General features: G+C 47.8%; 1 protein-coding gene across 2 annotated transcripts in view; it reads right to left on the bottom strand.

The window, feature by feature from the left end:
• dag1 (dystroglycan 1) overlaps positions 1-14647 on the bottom strand; it is a 103883-nt gene extending 89236 nt beyond the window's left edge. The window contains exon 1 of one of the 2 annotated variants that reach the window (XM_080184312.1): positions 14514-14647. The gene's annotated coding sequence lies outside the window, so the exon portion shown is untranslated. The remainder of the gene's footprint in view (positions 1-14513) is intronic. The other variant, XM_080184319.1, reaches the window with a different exon arrangement.
• Between the last annotated feature and the right edge of the window lie 1918 nt (positions 14648-16565).

The following is a 16565-nucleotide window of genomic DNA, read 5'->3' as shown; positions in this document are numbered from 1 at the left end:
TCAGTTGATATATGACCTTAGAGACTTTTGTATTTTTTTCCGAAGGAAGAAAGTGGAAGAGAGAATGTCCGGGGTGCGTGGGGTCTTTAATTACGCTGGCTGCTTTGCCAAAGCAGCAGGAAGTGTAGACAGAATCAATGGATGGGAGGCTGATTTGCGTGATGGATTGCGCTACATTCATGACTTTTCATAGTTTGTTGTGGTCTTGGGCAGAGCAGGAATCATACCAAGCTGTGATATAATCAGAAAGCTTTCTACGGTGCATCTGTAAAAGTTGGCAAGAGTCGAAGCTGACACGCCAAATTTCCTTAATCTTCTGAGAAAGTAGGGACAATGGTGGGCTCTCTGTCAGCATGGGGGGAACCAGGACAGGTTGTTGGTGATCTGGACACAAAAACTTGAAGCTCTCAACCCTTTCTACTTCATCCCCATTGATGTAGACAGGGTTTCTCCTTTATACCTCCCGAAGTCAATGACAATCTCCTTCATTTTGTTTGCATTGAGGGAAAGATTATTGTTGCCGCACCAATTCGCCAGATTCTCTCATTCCTGTACTGAGATCCGACCCACTGCAGTGGTGTCATCAGCAAACCTTAAAACTGAATTGAAGGGGAATATGGATGTAGAGTCATGGGTATACAAGGAGTATAGTAGGGGGCTGAGAACACAGCCTGTGGGGCACCAGTGTTGAGGATGTGATGTTGTTGCTTATCCTTACTGATTTTGGTCTGAGTTATGAAGTTCAGAATCCAGTCGCAGAGGGAGGTGCCGAAGCCCAGGTCACAGGGTTTGGAGATGAATTTCATGGGAATAATGGTGTCAAAGGCTGAGATGTAGTCAACAAATAGGAGTCTGACATAGGTGTCCTTGTTAGATGTTCCAGAGTTGATTGCAGGGCCAGGGAAATGGTGTCTGCTGTAGATCTGTTGCAGCGATAGGCAAACTGTAGTAGATCCAGATAGCCCGGAAGGCTGGAATTGATTTGTGACATGACTAATCTTTCGAAGCCCTTCATAATGATAGGTGGCACAGTGGTTAACACTGCTGCCTCACAGCATCAGGGACCTTGGATTCGATTCCTGACTTGGGTCGCTGTCTGTGTGGGGTTTGCATGTTCTCCCCGTGTCTGTGTGGGTTTCCTCCTGGTGCTCTGGTTTCTTCTCACACTCCAAAGATGTGTGGGTTAAGTGGATTAGCCATGCTAAATTGCCCCTTAATGTCAGGGGAACTAGTAGAACAAATGCATGGGGTTATGGGGATAGGACCTGGGTGGAGGCTGGGTCATGGAATGTTTTAAGACAAGAGTTGTTCATCAGTCAAGAATCTAAAGGTATGGGGGTAGGCAGAAAAGTGGAGACCACCTCTATCAACCACAGTAGAGACCTGTGATCGTATCAAATAGTGGAGTTCAAGGGGCCTACTCCTGCTTTCAACTCGTACGTTCATCCCATCCCTATCTCTGATGTGCAATTCTACAAGATACAAATAGATTTTACATTCCGTGCTCTCAAGTATCACTCCAATACTGGCAGCCAAGATCTTAAGCTCTGGAATTCCTGCTCTAAAGCCCTTCAAGTTCCCTTCCTTCCTTTTAAAGACACTCCTTAAAATCTACCTCTGACCAAGCTTTTTGTCACTTGCCCTAATACTTCATGTAGCAAGCTATCAAACTGTGCTTGCTAACACTTTTGTGAAGTGCCTTGGTGCATTTTATTACATTAAGAGGTGCTATATCAATGCAAGTTGTTGCTGTCACATCTGATCTAAACCAAGCTGTCAGGAGGAGTGCTACACTTGCCCTTTAGTAAATCAAAGTTCTGATTACAAATCACTTGTGTGTAAGCTCACAGGCCAAATGAATATGGGACCGGCTCAGCTGTATTACTCCCATGGTTGTATGGATCACTGGAATTCACCATTGGGAAGTTCAGGCAAACAATACATACTGGGCAGAATTGCTGAAGGTCAGACAATATTTGTAAAATTATACTCAATATTCTCCATCCTTGGAAGGGAGCCGTAGGAGAGATGAGAGACTGGAAAAACAGCACTTCTGTTTGAAGTGGTGGAAGTACAGTTGTTACTTGCTAGCCTGTCATGCTATTGCAAAGCCAGTCACAAAAGAATTTACCCCAACAGTAAGAAGGGACCGATAACTCTCAGAGACCAGGTCTGCATGTAGGAAAAAGTCTGTTCCACAAATACATAATTGGTGTTCCTTCACAAAGCAACTTACTGCAGCCTGAAGGACATACATAGGAGGTGAGAGTTACTGTTAGCAACTGATGGCACATGAACACATTGCAGATCTGTATGCAAAATAAAACACAGCCATTCTTTTACTCAAAGGAATCTATCACTCTTCCCTGGCCAATGACTGTTTCAGGAATCTCATCCATCAAAATGGAGTAATACCCCAATGGTGTGCCAACATAATGCCAGAAAGGTTCTGGCTCTCTTCCCTTGACCTACTCAAGACCAAGGAGAGGGGAAGGGAAACAAATCGTGCATGCCAAGCAAGATGCTCCCTACAGCGATAGGGGAGCGACAAAAGTTCAGAGAACAAGTGAACCAGGAAGCTCCCAGGGTTAATACCAAGTATACAGCGAATTAGCTGAATTGAGCAAATTACAGCCACAGTTCCCCCTCCAAATGTCAAATCAGGAATTGGGATGCCAGAGTCAGGCTTGCTACTCTTCATCTCTACACTGTCATTGCCACTGGTGACAACATGCCATGTCAGATGAGATCCTGTAGAATTGCTGACTGCATATCCAGTTCACACAAGCCTACAAAACAGGATCAATTCCCATATTGGCTGAAGTTACTCATGAAGGCCCCACCTTCTCAACCTTGCTTGAGGTGTGGTGATCCTCAGGTTAAATTACCACCAGTCATCAGCACTCTCTCCTATACACAAAGGGGCGAGCAGTCTATGGTGACTTTACTGAGGTCAAAAAGTCTGGAGTCATTTAAGGATGCTGGTGAGGAAGGGGATGGCTAGGTTCATAAGTTATAAAGGCATGAGCCAGATCTGCTGACTGGTCTTCCCTTGCTATACTTATTTGTGTGCTGTGTCCTCATGAATGACCTTTCAGCCATTGTATTCTGCCCTTTTTAAATACAGATTTTTTTTGTATTTCCTACAAGAGAACAAAAGGCCCTAAAACCCAACGCACTGACATTTTTACTGAGGGGGAAAGATGTCTTAACAATGCTGACTTTGAGCTCCTCAGGCATTCTGGGGGCAATTCCAGTGCCTGCAATGTAAACATCACTCAAAAAGGTACATGTGATCTACATCAAATACACATTCAACTCTCACAATCCCACTAAACTTGCCAGAATTTCCAGTAGTCTGGGTGAGAAAATCTCTGCTTTGTATTGCTTCAGATAGCTACAGACTCAAGTTAAAGTTGCATTGTTGCTCTTTAATTCTTCCTGTCACACGCCAAACAATAACAGTCACACAGCGATCTCACATTTTCAATAAACCATACTCTGTTGTTGTCACCATTAAAACTGCCCTATGTCTACATTTATAATGGGAAATGTCCAGGTAAACTTGTCATGCTGCAATTATACATCCTCTTGCTGTATGTGCTGTATCTCCCAGACTCTGGGTTTATACTGTAACCATTACCTCGATTAACACTCCTTTGTAAAATAACATGTCATTAAAATAGAGATTGAATTACACCCAAAATCCAATGTCCCCTATCCATGCATCAACTTCACCTGATGACTACATTTGGTATTGGTGATTCAACCTGAAGTGGAAATTAATTAGGAATTCAGAGTTGTTCTGGAGATACAAATGTATCTGGATTGGGATCTTGCATCACTGAAAACATCAGGCCACCTGTTGAATGTCTGATGTTGAGAAAGCCACCTAATCAGAATCATTGAGCAGAGCTCTATGCAAATGTTCTAGACAGGCATGTATAAAAAAAAAGTCATCCGGTTTCCAATTGAGAGCGTGTTGCAACTCCCGCTATACCCCGCACTGGTCCAAAAATGTTGCACCAGTATAAGCGAGGCACAAAGACCATTATAATCTACAGGGAAAAATCATTTGTCTTGACTTCATGCAGTTCACCCATGGGGTACAAGCTAGATGCAATAAAGCTCGTTGTGTACTGCATTGCACTCAAGTGTAATTGTAGTGCAAGATTGAAGCTCTTAAAACTATCCTTCATCCTAAAGGTCAGAATGAACTGTTCTTCAGTCCACTCTCAGCGCTTGCCAAGAAAATGTCAGCCATATTTGCTTTTGGGAAGTAACATACGAGCCCCATCTCTGACTGGTACTCATTCTTCATTTCTTGCTTTCATTATCCAGCCAATCTCTTTGCCAGAGTCCTTGAAAAGCACCTGTTATGTAGTTAATGGATTATGAAATATTGCCTTGTAAAACAATGGTAAGGTGATCCTGAAAGTGAAAGCTGAACGAATTTCATCTACTGCCAGGTATGTCTAGGCACAAAGGAATAGGCGGCTGTTCAGCCCCTTGAGCCTGCTCTAGTATTCAACTAAATCATGGTTGATCTGTATCCCAACTCCATTAATTCACTTTTGCTCATATCCAGATACCCATGCTTAATAATGCAGCAATCCCAGTCTCAAAATCTCCAAATGCTGTATTTACAGCCTTTTGGGAGAAAGAGTGTTCTAGATTTCCATCAAACTGTGTAAGGACATGCTTCCTGACCACTTAGTCTAACTCTAATTTTAAGACTCTTTGCACCAGAGAAAATAGTTTAACTTCTTTAATCATCTTAACTACATCAGTTAAAACACACCTCTCTCTTTTATACTTAGCCTGCACTCCAGGACCTAGCGCAGTAACAAGCGAATCCCACCTCTCAGTACATTGAGCCATGATGCACACTAATCCACAGCTCAGTCCAACTGACCACTGGTTTTTGACCTGGTTCACACGCCAAGAATGGACAAGGTCAGGAGGCCACTGCCAATCATGGGACTCGCGCCCCCTTCAGTAACAGACCTATTGTAAAAGGTTAGTCAAACATTTTCAGTTCAAACCAGTTATGAAACCTGATGGTTATAAATGGATGGAAACAAGATACATGGAAGGCCATTGTCTGCAGTAACCTGCACCAAAAAAAAAAAAATTTTTCCTTTCAGATGAGCAAGTGAATCTCAAACCATAGAATATCCTTCCTGATAGTGTTAGACATTTTAGGAGGACTGAGGAAAACTTTGGAATTCCTTACCTCAAAATCTTGCATCTAAACTAACTCATTAAACTTTTCTCCCGTTTTCAACTTTGCTGCTGCTGTGCCCCAAGCTACAGTCTCAATGTTAATTTGTAGCAAGGTGTGTTATTGACATTCAATGGGTTGTCTTGCCCAGCTTACACTTCCAGCCTTGGTATGTAGAGGACAAGTGAGGAGATATTGGTTCAATATTGAGAGATTTGGCAATGTGCTGCAGAGCAGATAATATAAGTAATATTTGGAGAGATTACAGCAGATAATACCACAATATTTCGTTTTGCTTTTTTTCTTGAACTTGTCATATGGATCGTTTCCATGACAATATACTCTGTAGTTGTAGTTTCTGTTGAAAAGTGATTGCATGGGGGGGGAGGGGGGTGGTTTGAATACTGCGTGCGCGAGTATAATGATGTGGAATTTATCCTAATTCCTATTTTCCTAATCGAGGGGGCTTCAGAATGATACAAACACAAGAGGCCATTTAACCCAGTGCACCAAGGTCAACTCTTTGAAAGAGAAGTGTAGCACTGACAGCCCAGGAACACTTGGCCACCCCATTCACCCACTTGCCCTTCCTGGAACTAGTGGGCACATTTCTGTTGTCACCATGCTCAAGGACCACCTCTGTGGTTGTTTTGCTTCACGGCTTTGAACAAAATGACATGGTCACTCTGCGCAAGTGTGGAATAACAGTGAAGCCAATTTACACTTCAGCCCACAAGCATGGCCCTGTGCTGCTGCTGTCAGTCACTTGCCAATTTAGTAATCCATTCCACTCTGACCTTTACCTCCTACAATGTTCTACTGAAACTTAAAGTTGAGGAACAACGTCAAATCTTTCATTTGGAATTTTGAAGTATTCTGGATTCAATGTGGAGTTCATCAATTTCCCATCGTGACCTGCTTCCAAGTAGCAGATCATAGAACATAGAATCACAGAACCCTACAGTGCAGAAAGAGGCCCTTCGGCCCATCAAGTCTGCGCCAAGTACAATCCCACCCAGGCCAGACCCCCATATTTTACCTGCTAATCCCTCAAACCCATGCATCTTAGGGCACTAAGGGGCAATTTAGCATGGCCAATCAACCTAACCTGCACATCTTTGGACTGTGGGAGGAATGATGGTGTTGTCAGACTTTTTACTGTGGGAGGAAACCAGAGTACCTGGAAGAAACCCATGCAGACACGAGGAGAACGTGCAAACGCCACACAGACAGTGACTGAGCTGGGAATCAACCCAGGTCCCTGGAGCTGTGAAGCAGCCGCCCTAACCACTGTGCTTCTATACATTTTCCAGTTCTGGCAAATGTTAACTGTTTCTTTCTCAGCAGATCTAGCCTGATATGCTCCATAATTCCAAAATTTTGATTTTTATTCCAGGAATACTAACCACACATTAGAAAGATCACTGCCTTCCTAACACCCAGACAGTAACAGGAAATCACCTGGAGCATATTTACCATATAGATGCCAGAGTTTAAAGAGATGAATCACAAGAACAAGTAGCATAAACTTGGCTTGTAGTTCAAGTATGTAAACGATCTGATTTTTTTTAAAATCAGATGCAGTGAAACTATTGCTCAAGCGGGGAATCCAGAACAATGACGCAAAATTTTAAAATTAGAGCTATTGTTTAAGGTTGAAATCAGAAAACATTTCCACGTGATAATGGGGATTAAGCAATATAGTATGGAGTAAATGGGATGGAATTATCAGTTATGATCTAGTTGAATGACAGAACTGGTAAAGGGGCCAAATGGCCTAATCCTATTCTCAAGAATGCTATACTGGAGCAAAGGTGTGGAGATGCCAGCGTTGGACTGGGGCAAAACACAATAAGAAGTCTCACAATACCAGGTTAAAGTCCAACAGGTTTATTTGGTAGCAAAAGCCACTAGCTTTCGGAGCGCTGCTCCTTCGTCAGATAAGTGGGACTTCCGTTCACAAACAGGGCATATAAAAACACAAACTCGGCATATAAAAACACAAACTCAATTTACAAAATGATAGTTGGAATGTGAGTCTTTACAGGTAATCAAGTTTTAAAAAGGTACAGACAATGTGAGTGGAGAGAGGATTAAACACAGATAAAAGAAATGTGTATTGTCTCCAGCCAGAACAGTTAGTGAGATTTTGCAAGCCCAGGCAATTTGTGGGGGTTTACAGATAGTGTGACATGAACCCAAGATCCCAGTTGAGGCCATCCTCATGTGCGCAGAACTTGGCTATCAGTCTCTGCTCAGTGACTCTTATCAAGTTGCGAAGGCCACCTTGGAGAGCGCTTACCTGAAGATCAGAGGCTGAAAGTCTATGATGGCTGAAATTCTCCCCAACAGGAAGAGAACATTCTTGCCTGGTGATTGTCAAGTAGTATTCATTCATCCATCCGTTGACGTAGCATCTGCGTGGTCTCCCCAATGTACCATGCCTCAGGACATCCTTTCCTGCAGTGTATCAGGTAGACAACATCGGCCGAGTTGCAAGAGTATGTGCCGTGTACCTGGTGGATGGTGTTCTCACGTGAGATGATGGCATCAGTGTCAATGATCCGGCAAGATGTGCTGATTTTGTGAACAGAACTCCCACTTGCCTGGCGAAGGAGCAGCCTCCAAAAGCGAGTGGCTTTTGCTACCAAATAAACCTGTTGTTGAGAGACTTCTTACAGTGGAGCAAAGCCAAACATTTTAAATGATAAACAAGATCTCAAAATTTCTCCCATCACTCTTCTCCACCACCATGACAGGCCTGTACCCAGCAGAATTTCAGCCAAACGTACTCAGCCTAAGGTGCTTTACAATCACAAGCCAAATAAAATTGAAAGGAGAGAATCAACAGGAGAATACTTACAGGATCACCCACTGGTGTTCATACCCTGGCTGCTCTCTACCTTAGTGCCCAGGAAAGGAACTTCATGCAAATACCATTACTTTTGTTTATTCAATCATGGGATGTGACATCACTGGCTGGACCAACATTTACTGCCCAACTCAAATTGTCTTTGAGAAGGTGGTGAGCTGTAGTATAGGTACAGCCACAGCGCTGTTAATGGGTTCCAGGATTTTGCTTCAGCAACAGTGGAGGAACAAGTCAGGGTGATGTGCGGCTTGGAGAGGAACTTCCAGGTGGTGGTGTTTCCATATAGGTTTGTTGACCTTGTCCTTCTAGATAGTTGTCATCGGTTTGGAAGGTGTTAAGGAGGCTTGGTGAGTTCCTGTAGTGCATCTTGTAGGTGGTACACACAGCTGCTACTGTGCATCCGTGCAGATGGAGTGAATGTTCAAGGTGCGTATCAAAGGAGTGTGTTTTGCCCTCAATGATGTCGAGCTCCTTCAGTGTGATTAAGGCTGCACTGATCTAGGCAAGGGGAGGATACACCATCACAATCTTGTGCCTTGTAGACAGTGAACAGGCTTTGGGAAGTTATTCGCCACAGGATCTCAATGCTAGGATGTTGATAGTAGGGAATTCAGTGATGGTAATGTCACAATGTCAGGGAGCGATGATCATTGCCTGGCACAAATGTTACTTGCCAATTGGTAGCCCAAGTCTGGATATTATCCAGGTCTTTCAGTAAGGACCAAATAGCATTCAGAACACATTAACCAACAGCATCAGCAGAGAAGCTTCTGACACTATGTCACAGCACACTAAGTATATTTTTCTGTAAACACTGTATTCTTTAGTACAGGAGAGCATGGTAGGTATCAAGAAAAAGGCAGATGTGCCCGTTACACTTTCCATCAACACCTCTAGATATAGCATTCATCCTTATTAATCCCAGAGAGATTTATGCTTTCCCACGTTAACTTCTCTTCCAGAGGAGTTCTCTTCAAAACAAATCCTGTGCAATAACTTCCTCAATAAGACACTCCCAATGTCAACAAATCAGAATCTATTCAATATTTTTCTATATTACAAACCACATATAACACCCCAATGCACTTCACAGAAGCATACTCAGAAGTAGAAATCTGGACAGAGAATCCAAACCTTAGTCAGAAATGTAGATTTAAAAAGGAGATTCTTAAAATGGGAGACAGGTGGAGGAGTTTCAGGCCTAGACAACGAAGAAGTATTGCTGCAAACAGTCGGAGAAGCTGAGTCCTTGGAGGGTGTGAGCTGGAGGAATTCTACAATGTCTATACAGAGGAGCTCAGCAAAAGTACCTCATAGAACTGGATACAGTATCAAAATTTCACATTCTTAACTTCTATTGAAACAAAACATCCAAGGTTTTTCAATGGAGACTGACAGGAGTAATCTCATTGAGAGATAGTTGGTATCTCAAATGATACACAAAAAACAGATTTAACACACAACACTAGGACTTAACATGGACAGGCTCCAAACTACATCAGCAAAAAACACATGCATCATTTTCACACCAAAACCTCCACTTGCAATCTATCATCCAAAAGATGCTGATATGAGCTAGCACAGCCCACCTCCACTCAACTCCCCACACAAAAAAGCTACCCACTTATCCACAACTTGCATACAGTACTGGGGGTTACTGTGGAGGGTGGGAAAGCAAAGACAGTATGTGACAGACACAAACAGCTCAGTTCAACCTCCATATAATGGGCTCCACCAATTAAAGGCTCGTCCTCCAACAGATTCTTCATTTAAATGAGCAATTTGCCATGGCTCAACTGCAAGTCGGCCACATGATAATTAATGGAGTGCGGCACTAAGACGCAGTCTTTTTGCCAAGTCTGGATGATAAAGATTCCACAGCATGAGGATATTTCTTCTAGTCAATATCTATCCCTCCACTAAGGCCTTTAAAATAGATTACTTGGTGACTATCACACTGCTGTTTACAGGGCCTCATTGCGCACACACTGGTTGCCAGGTTCAAAGGAATTGACTATGAAATGCTTCAACACCAATGGTACAATACAGCTTGACACAGACAATTACGAAGAGTCTCTCTCCTCCTACAAGGAGAATCACAAACCCTGTTAAACTACCTTCCTCCCTTAACAAATCAATATTAGTAACTCCTACACTAAATGCTGAGAATACTCAGGTGGTTAGTCAGCATCTGTGGAAGAGCAGGAGTGTTAAATTTTCAGCTGTAAATCTACAGCATGGTAAAACATTAGCTGCTCAGTTCGCTCCAGTTAATTGTCTAGCGTGCAGTGTTCAGAGCTTTCAGCCAGCACCTGTTGGATACTTTGTTAAATCCCTTCAGTTTAAGCAGATCCAAAGCAGCTGATGAAGGGTTTCTTTCTCCACAGATGCTATCAGACCTGCTGAGATTTTCAAGCATTTCATTTTTGTTTCAGATTTTCCAAAGAATCCTTGTTACCTCTAACAATATAGGATCTAGATTATTTTAACCAATTGTTTTTAACAAGAGGCTGCTCCTTTTTAGTTCACACGGTACAACTCATGACAATTCTCTGCTTTAACATTGGCTGATCAAATTGGATTGAATGTCTAATTGCAAGAAAATAACAGCAGTGATTGTGCAGCTTCAATTGCTGGACCTGCTACAGCAAGAAATAGGACATTCAGTCTAATCTTGCCCTGCAAACCCCCAGCACAATCTTCAAAATGAGCCTTTAAGATGTGAGAAACACTTTCAAAAGTTCCATGTTTTCACTAGTACTCTAAGAGAAAGAAATAAATCGATAATTAATTAACTAGGGTAATCTTTAGGGGGTCAGTTAAACAGTACAAGTGTATTGCTTATCTAACAGTTGTCACTGGGTTTCTTTAGCATGTTGGTACCATTACAATAGAGGCAACCAAACACCAATTTTAATGGATCACAAAACCCATTCTTGAACAAAGAAAATTACAGCACAGGAACAGACTCTTCGGTCCTCCAAGCCTGCACCGACCATGCTGCCTGACTGAACTAAAACCCCTCTATTCTGTTCCTTTTCAAGACGCCCCTTAAAAGTCACTTCCACCACCTATCCCAGCAGCTAGTTCCAGGCACCCACCACCTTCTGTAAAAGACTTGGTGCATACATCTCCTTTAAACCTACACCCCCAAGTAATTGACTCTTCCACCCTGGGAAAAAGCTTCTGGCTATCCACTGTGTCCATGCCCCTCAATCTTGTAGACTTTTATCAAGTTGCCCCTCAACCTCCATTGTTCCAGTGAGAACAAACCAAATTTCTGCAACCACGACTCAAGAATACTCAAGGGTTCTGACATTTACTGTATACTTCCTCTCTGTATTAGACCTTCCAAAATGCATTACCTCACATTTGTACGGATTAAACGCCATCTGCCATCTCTCCACCCAAAATCTCCAACTCATCTATATCCTGCTGTATCCTCTGACAGTCCGCATTGCTATCCGCAATTCCACCAACCTTTGTGTCGTCCGCAAACTTACTAATCAAGCCAGTTACATTTTCCTCCAAATCATTCATATATATTACAAACAGCAAAGGGCCAAGCACTGACCCCTGAGAAATGCCACTTGTCACAATCCAGTCCGGTGCCAGGAGCAATTCATAACTTAGAATACCCTACTACCCAGCCTAGCCACCAACACCTTGAGACTACAAACGTGGCATTGACAGCAATTGCCCTCGCCCCACCTGCTAAAAGGCATAGATGACACCACCCAGTTCCCATCTGCCACCAGCACCCCACACAATGCCAGCCTGAGATATCCAATCCACCCATTCAGCAGTGACAACAGTAGATGCACCCCACCCGGTGCAGATGCACAAACACCCCCCAATACGGTCTCACTGCTAAGAGGAGATGCCCACACCACTCCTACTGGCAGGGTCACCAAGCCATACATTATACCCACTGCTAAGCACAATCACCCATTCCCAGATGCACACACCAACACCCCACCCCCATGGCACAGGCACCCACTCTTACCTCTGAATTGGCCCAGGCAACCAACCCCTCCTCCCCACCAGCCCAGGCAACAGCCCCCTCCCCAACTGGCACAGGCAACCCCCCCTCCTCCCCCCCCCCCCAGTGGCACAGGCAACCCCCCTCCTCCCCACACACGCCCCCACTCCCCCACAGGCACAGGCAACCCCCTCCTCCCCCACCCCAACTGGCACAGGCAACCCCTCCTCCCACCGCCCCCCCCCCCCCCCGAATTGGCACAGGCAACCCCTCCCCCTCCCAAACTGGCACAGGCAACTCCTTCCCCCCCCCCAAACTGGCACAGGCAACCCCTCCCCCTCCTCCCCCCCCACCCCAAACTGGCACAGGCAACCCCTCCCCCCCAAACTGGCACAGGCAACCCCTCCCCCTCCTCCCCCCCCCAAACTGGCACAGGCAACCCCTCCCCCCCACCCACCCCCTGAGTGGCACAGGAAAGCACTCCCCCTCCTCCCCACCCACCCCCCCAACTGGCACAGGCAACCCCCCCCCACACCACCAACTGCCACAGGCAACCCCCCCCCGCCCCCCCCGACCGCCACAGGCAACCCCCCCCCACCGACCGCCACAGGCAACCCCCCCCCCCGACCGCCACAGGCAACCCCCCCCCCCCCGACCGCCACAGGCAACCCCCCCACCAGCCCCTCCCCCACCTGCCACAGGCAACCCCCCCACCAGCCCCTCCCCCACCTGCCACAGGCAACCCTCCCCCACCACCTACCCCACCACCAACCAATCTGCCACAGGCAACCCTCCCCCCCCACCGCCATCTGCCACAGGCAACTCCCCCCAGCTGCTCCCCCCACCCCAGGCAAAGATGCCAACTCCCCACAGGAACCCCCTCCCACTACCCACTGGCACCCAGCCTCTAGCCCCCACCCACTCCACCCCCTACCCACCCATCCGTCCCACTGGCAGCCAGCCTCTCCCACCACCACCCCCACACTGGCACCCAGCCTCTCCCAGCCCCCCCACCCACCAAGTGGCGCCCAGCCTCTCCCAGCCCCACACCAAGTGGTGCCCAGCCTCTCTCAGACTGCCCAGTCGCCACCCTCCCCCCCCTTCCAACTGGAGCCCATCCTCCCTCTCCCCCCCACCCCCCCTTCCAACTGGAGCCCATCCTCCCTCTGCCACCCTCCCCCCCCTTCCAACTGGAGCCCATCCTCCCTCTCCCCCCCACCCCCCCCTTCCAACTGGAGCCCATCCTCCCTCTCCCCCCCACCCCCCCTTCCAACTGGAGCCCATCCTCCCTCTCCCCCCCACCCCCCCTTCCAACTGGAGCCCATCCTCCCTCTCCCCCCCACCCCCCCTTCCAACTGGAGCCCATCCTCCCTCTCCCCCCCACCCCCCCTTCCAACTGGAGCCCATCCTCCCTCTCCCCCCCACCCCCCCTTCCAACTGGAGCCCATCCTCCCTCTCCCCCCCACCCCCCCTTCCAACTGGAGCCCATCCTCCCTCTCCCCCCCACCCCCCCTTCCAACTGGAGCCCATCCTCCCTCTCCCCCCCACCCCCCCTTCCAACTGGAGCCCATCCTCCCTCTCCCCCCCACCCCCCCTTCCAACTGGAGCCCATCCTCCCTCTCCCCCCCACCCCCCCTTCCAACTGGAGCCCATCCTCCCTCTCCCCCCCACCCCCCCTTCCAACTGGAGCCCATCCTCCCTCTCCCCCCCACCCCCCCTTCCAACTGGAGCCCATCCTCCCTCTCCCCCCCACCCCCCCTTCCAACTGGAGCCCATCCTCCCTCTCCCCCCCACCCCCCCTTCCAACTGGAGCCCATCCTCCCTCTCCCCCCCACCCCCCCTTCCAACTGGAGCCCATCCTCCCTCTCCCCCCCACCCCCCCTTCCAACTGGAGCCCATCCTCCCTCTCCCCCCCACCCCCCCTTCCAACTGGAGCCCAGCCTCTCTCCCTCATCCCCCTTCCCTCCCACCCCACTGGCACAGGTACCCACACCCAGCCCCTGGCACAAACTCCTCCATCACTTTCCCCCTCAGCCACGGACAGCTCCGTACAAACATAATCCACGTTTGCATTCAGGTGCTTTGCTCCCGATTCTGCTCACAGAGTGAACAGTGTGTAGAGAGCCAGACCACCCACTCTGGACGATGCCAAGGCTGTTGTGGGGATCGCTTCCCGGCCCAGCCCGGCTCCTCAAATCCGGGGAGTTAGCAAAACTTGCACCGGGCTGGAGGTCACTTTGAAGCAACGGCGGCGGCCTACTCCCGGGATGGAGGCAGGGAGGGGGATGTCTCAGAGCTGAAGCCGGGGCGGCAGCTGATCAGAGCGGGTGCTCTGGCCGCGGTCCAGGGGCTGAGCGGAGAGGGGCGCGGACTCGGTTTAAAGGGAAACCATTGCTCCGCGCACAGGCCGGGCCTCAAGCCCGGACCTTCCCTACCTGATAGCTGACACAACGAAGGCTTCCTCCCTCGACCGCAGCGGGCTTGTCTCCGGGACCGAGCGCAGTCTCCCAGCCGGCCCGGCCGCTACATCCATTCCATTCGCAGCCGCGACTGCGCGGACTGCAGCTGCGGCCCTGGGTATCTCCACCCTGCCACCGGATCCACCAATCACAGCCGCGCTCTCCCTCCAGCTCCCGCCCACCGCCTGTCAGTTAGAGCCGCGCAGCCAATCGGAGCACGCCTCTCCTGACATTACCCAATCACCAGCCAGGATCTGCGACTAAGGCCCGCCCTCCCGACGTCAGTCACTGCTCACCAGCCAATCGAATGTCAGAATGCCCCGTCTGACAACTTCTATTTGTCAGTACGATCCTGTCACTCATCGACGAAGGACCAATCCGTAGGCTGACCCGGCCTCTGGCGGACAAGACTATCGACTCGGACTTGCTCTCCCCGGGTGTGTGTCCGTTGTGTGGTCCCCAGGGTAGGCCGCAGTTGACTTCTACTTCTTCAGGCACTGGGCGCTCAGCCAAAATACCAAGTTCTGATGAAAGGTCAAATGTTAACTTTGCTTTTGCCTCCACAGATGCTGCCTAACCAGCTGAGTATTTCTAACATTTCACTTCTTTAAAGGCAAAATACTGCAGCTGCTGGAACCTGAAACAAAAACGGAAAATGCTGGGGAAACACTGAGTAACTCACCTCCTGACTCCCCAAAACCTGTCCACTATCTACAAGGCACAAGTCAGGAGTGTGTGGGATGACTCCCCACTTGCCTGGATGGGTGCAACTCCAACAACTGAAGAAGTTCAACACCATCCAGGACAAAGCAGCCCGCTTGATTGGCACATCAGCCACAAACATTCATTCCCTCCAACACCAGTAGCAATGGTGTGTTATCTACAAGATGCACCGCAACAATTCACCAAATATCTTTAGACAGCGCCTTCCAAACCCACAACCGCTTCAATCTAGAGGGACAAAGGCAGCAGATATATGGGAACACTACCACTTGCAAGTTCCCCTCCAACCCACTCAGCATCTTGATTTGGAAATAAATTGTTGTTCATTCATAGTCACTGGGACAAAATCCTGGAATTCCACCTCCCCCCCTCTACCCGATGCATTGTGGCCCAACCCACAGAACATGGACTGCAGTGATTCAAGAAGATGCTCACTATCACCTTCTCGAGAGCAACTAGGGAATGGCCATAAATACTGGCCAACCAGCAATGCCCATGTCCCACAAATGAATAAAAAATCCTCAGCATCTGTGGAGAGAGAGTAGAGCCAATATTTTGAATCTGAATGACTGTCAGAGCTGATGAAGGGTCATCCAGATTTTGTTTCAAACCATTGGGATTTTTTTACCCAGCCATTCATTAACTTTTGGCAAACCACAATCAGTTTGGTGGAGAACGGGGCAGAGAAATCTCACCCAAATTGTGGATTGACAATGCAGGGCCTTGGCTGCTGAGGACAGGACCCACCCCAACAAATGAGATAAAGGGAGAGTGCACGAAATCCCCTAAATTCAAACTAGGAGCTGAATAGGGTGAACTTGCTGTGAAGGGACTGCACCAAAGTTCACTAGAGTAATCGCTGGGATGGCAGGATTGTTTTATGAGGAGAGATTGAAGAAACAAGGCCTGTATTCTCTAGTGTTTTGAAGAGCGACAGGTGATCTAATTGAAACTTACAACATGATAGGCGGATTCAGAAAGAGGCCATTCAGCCCATCGTGTACATGAAATCATAAAATCATACAGCATAGAAGAAGCCTTTCAGCTCATCAGGTTCGCACCAACACATTAGAAACATCTGATCTCCCACTAATTCCATTCTGCCAGCATTTGGCCCATAGTCTTGAATGTTATAATGTGCTAAGTGCTCATCTGGATACTTTTTAAAGGATGTGAAGCAACCCACCTCCCCTACCCTCCCTTGCAGCGCATTCCAGACCATTACTACCCTCTGAGTTAAAAGGTTTTTCCTCACAGCCCCCCTAAATCTCTTGCCCCTCACCTTGAACCTAAGTCTCCTGGTGA

Source organism: Carcharhinus amblyrhynchos, chromosome 3, assembly GCF_965287045.1.
Source record: "Carcharhinus amblyrhynchos chromosome 3, sCarAmb.v2.hapA, whole genome shotgun sequence".
Taxonomy (NCBI): domain Eukaryota; kingdom Metazoa; phylum Chordata; class Chondrichthyes; order Carcharhiniformes; family Carcharhinidae; genus Carcharhinus; species Carcharhinus amblyrhynchos.
Note: the sequence above shows the minus strand (reverse complement) of the source record. Positions and strands in the feature narration are given on the sequence as shown.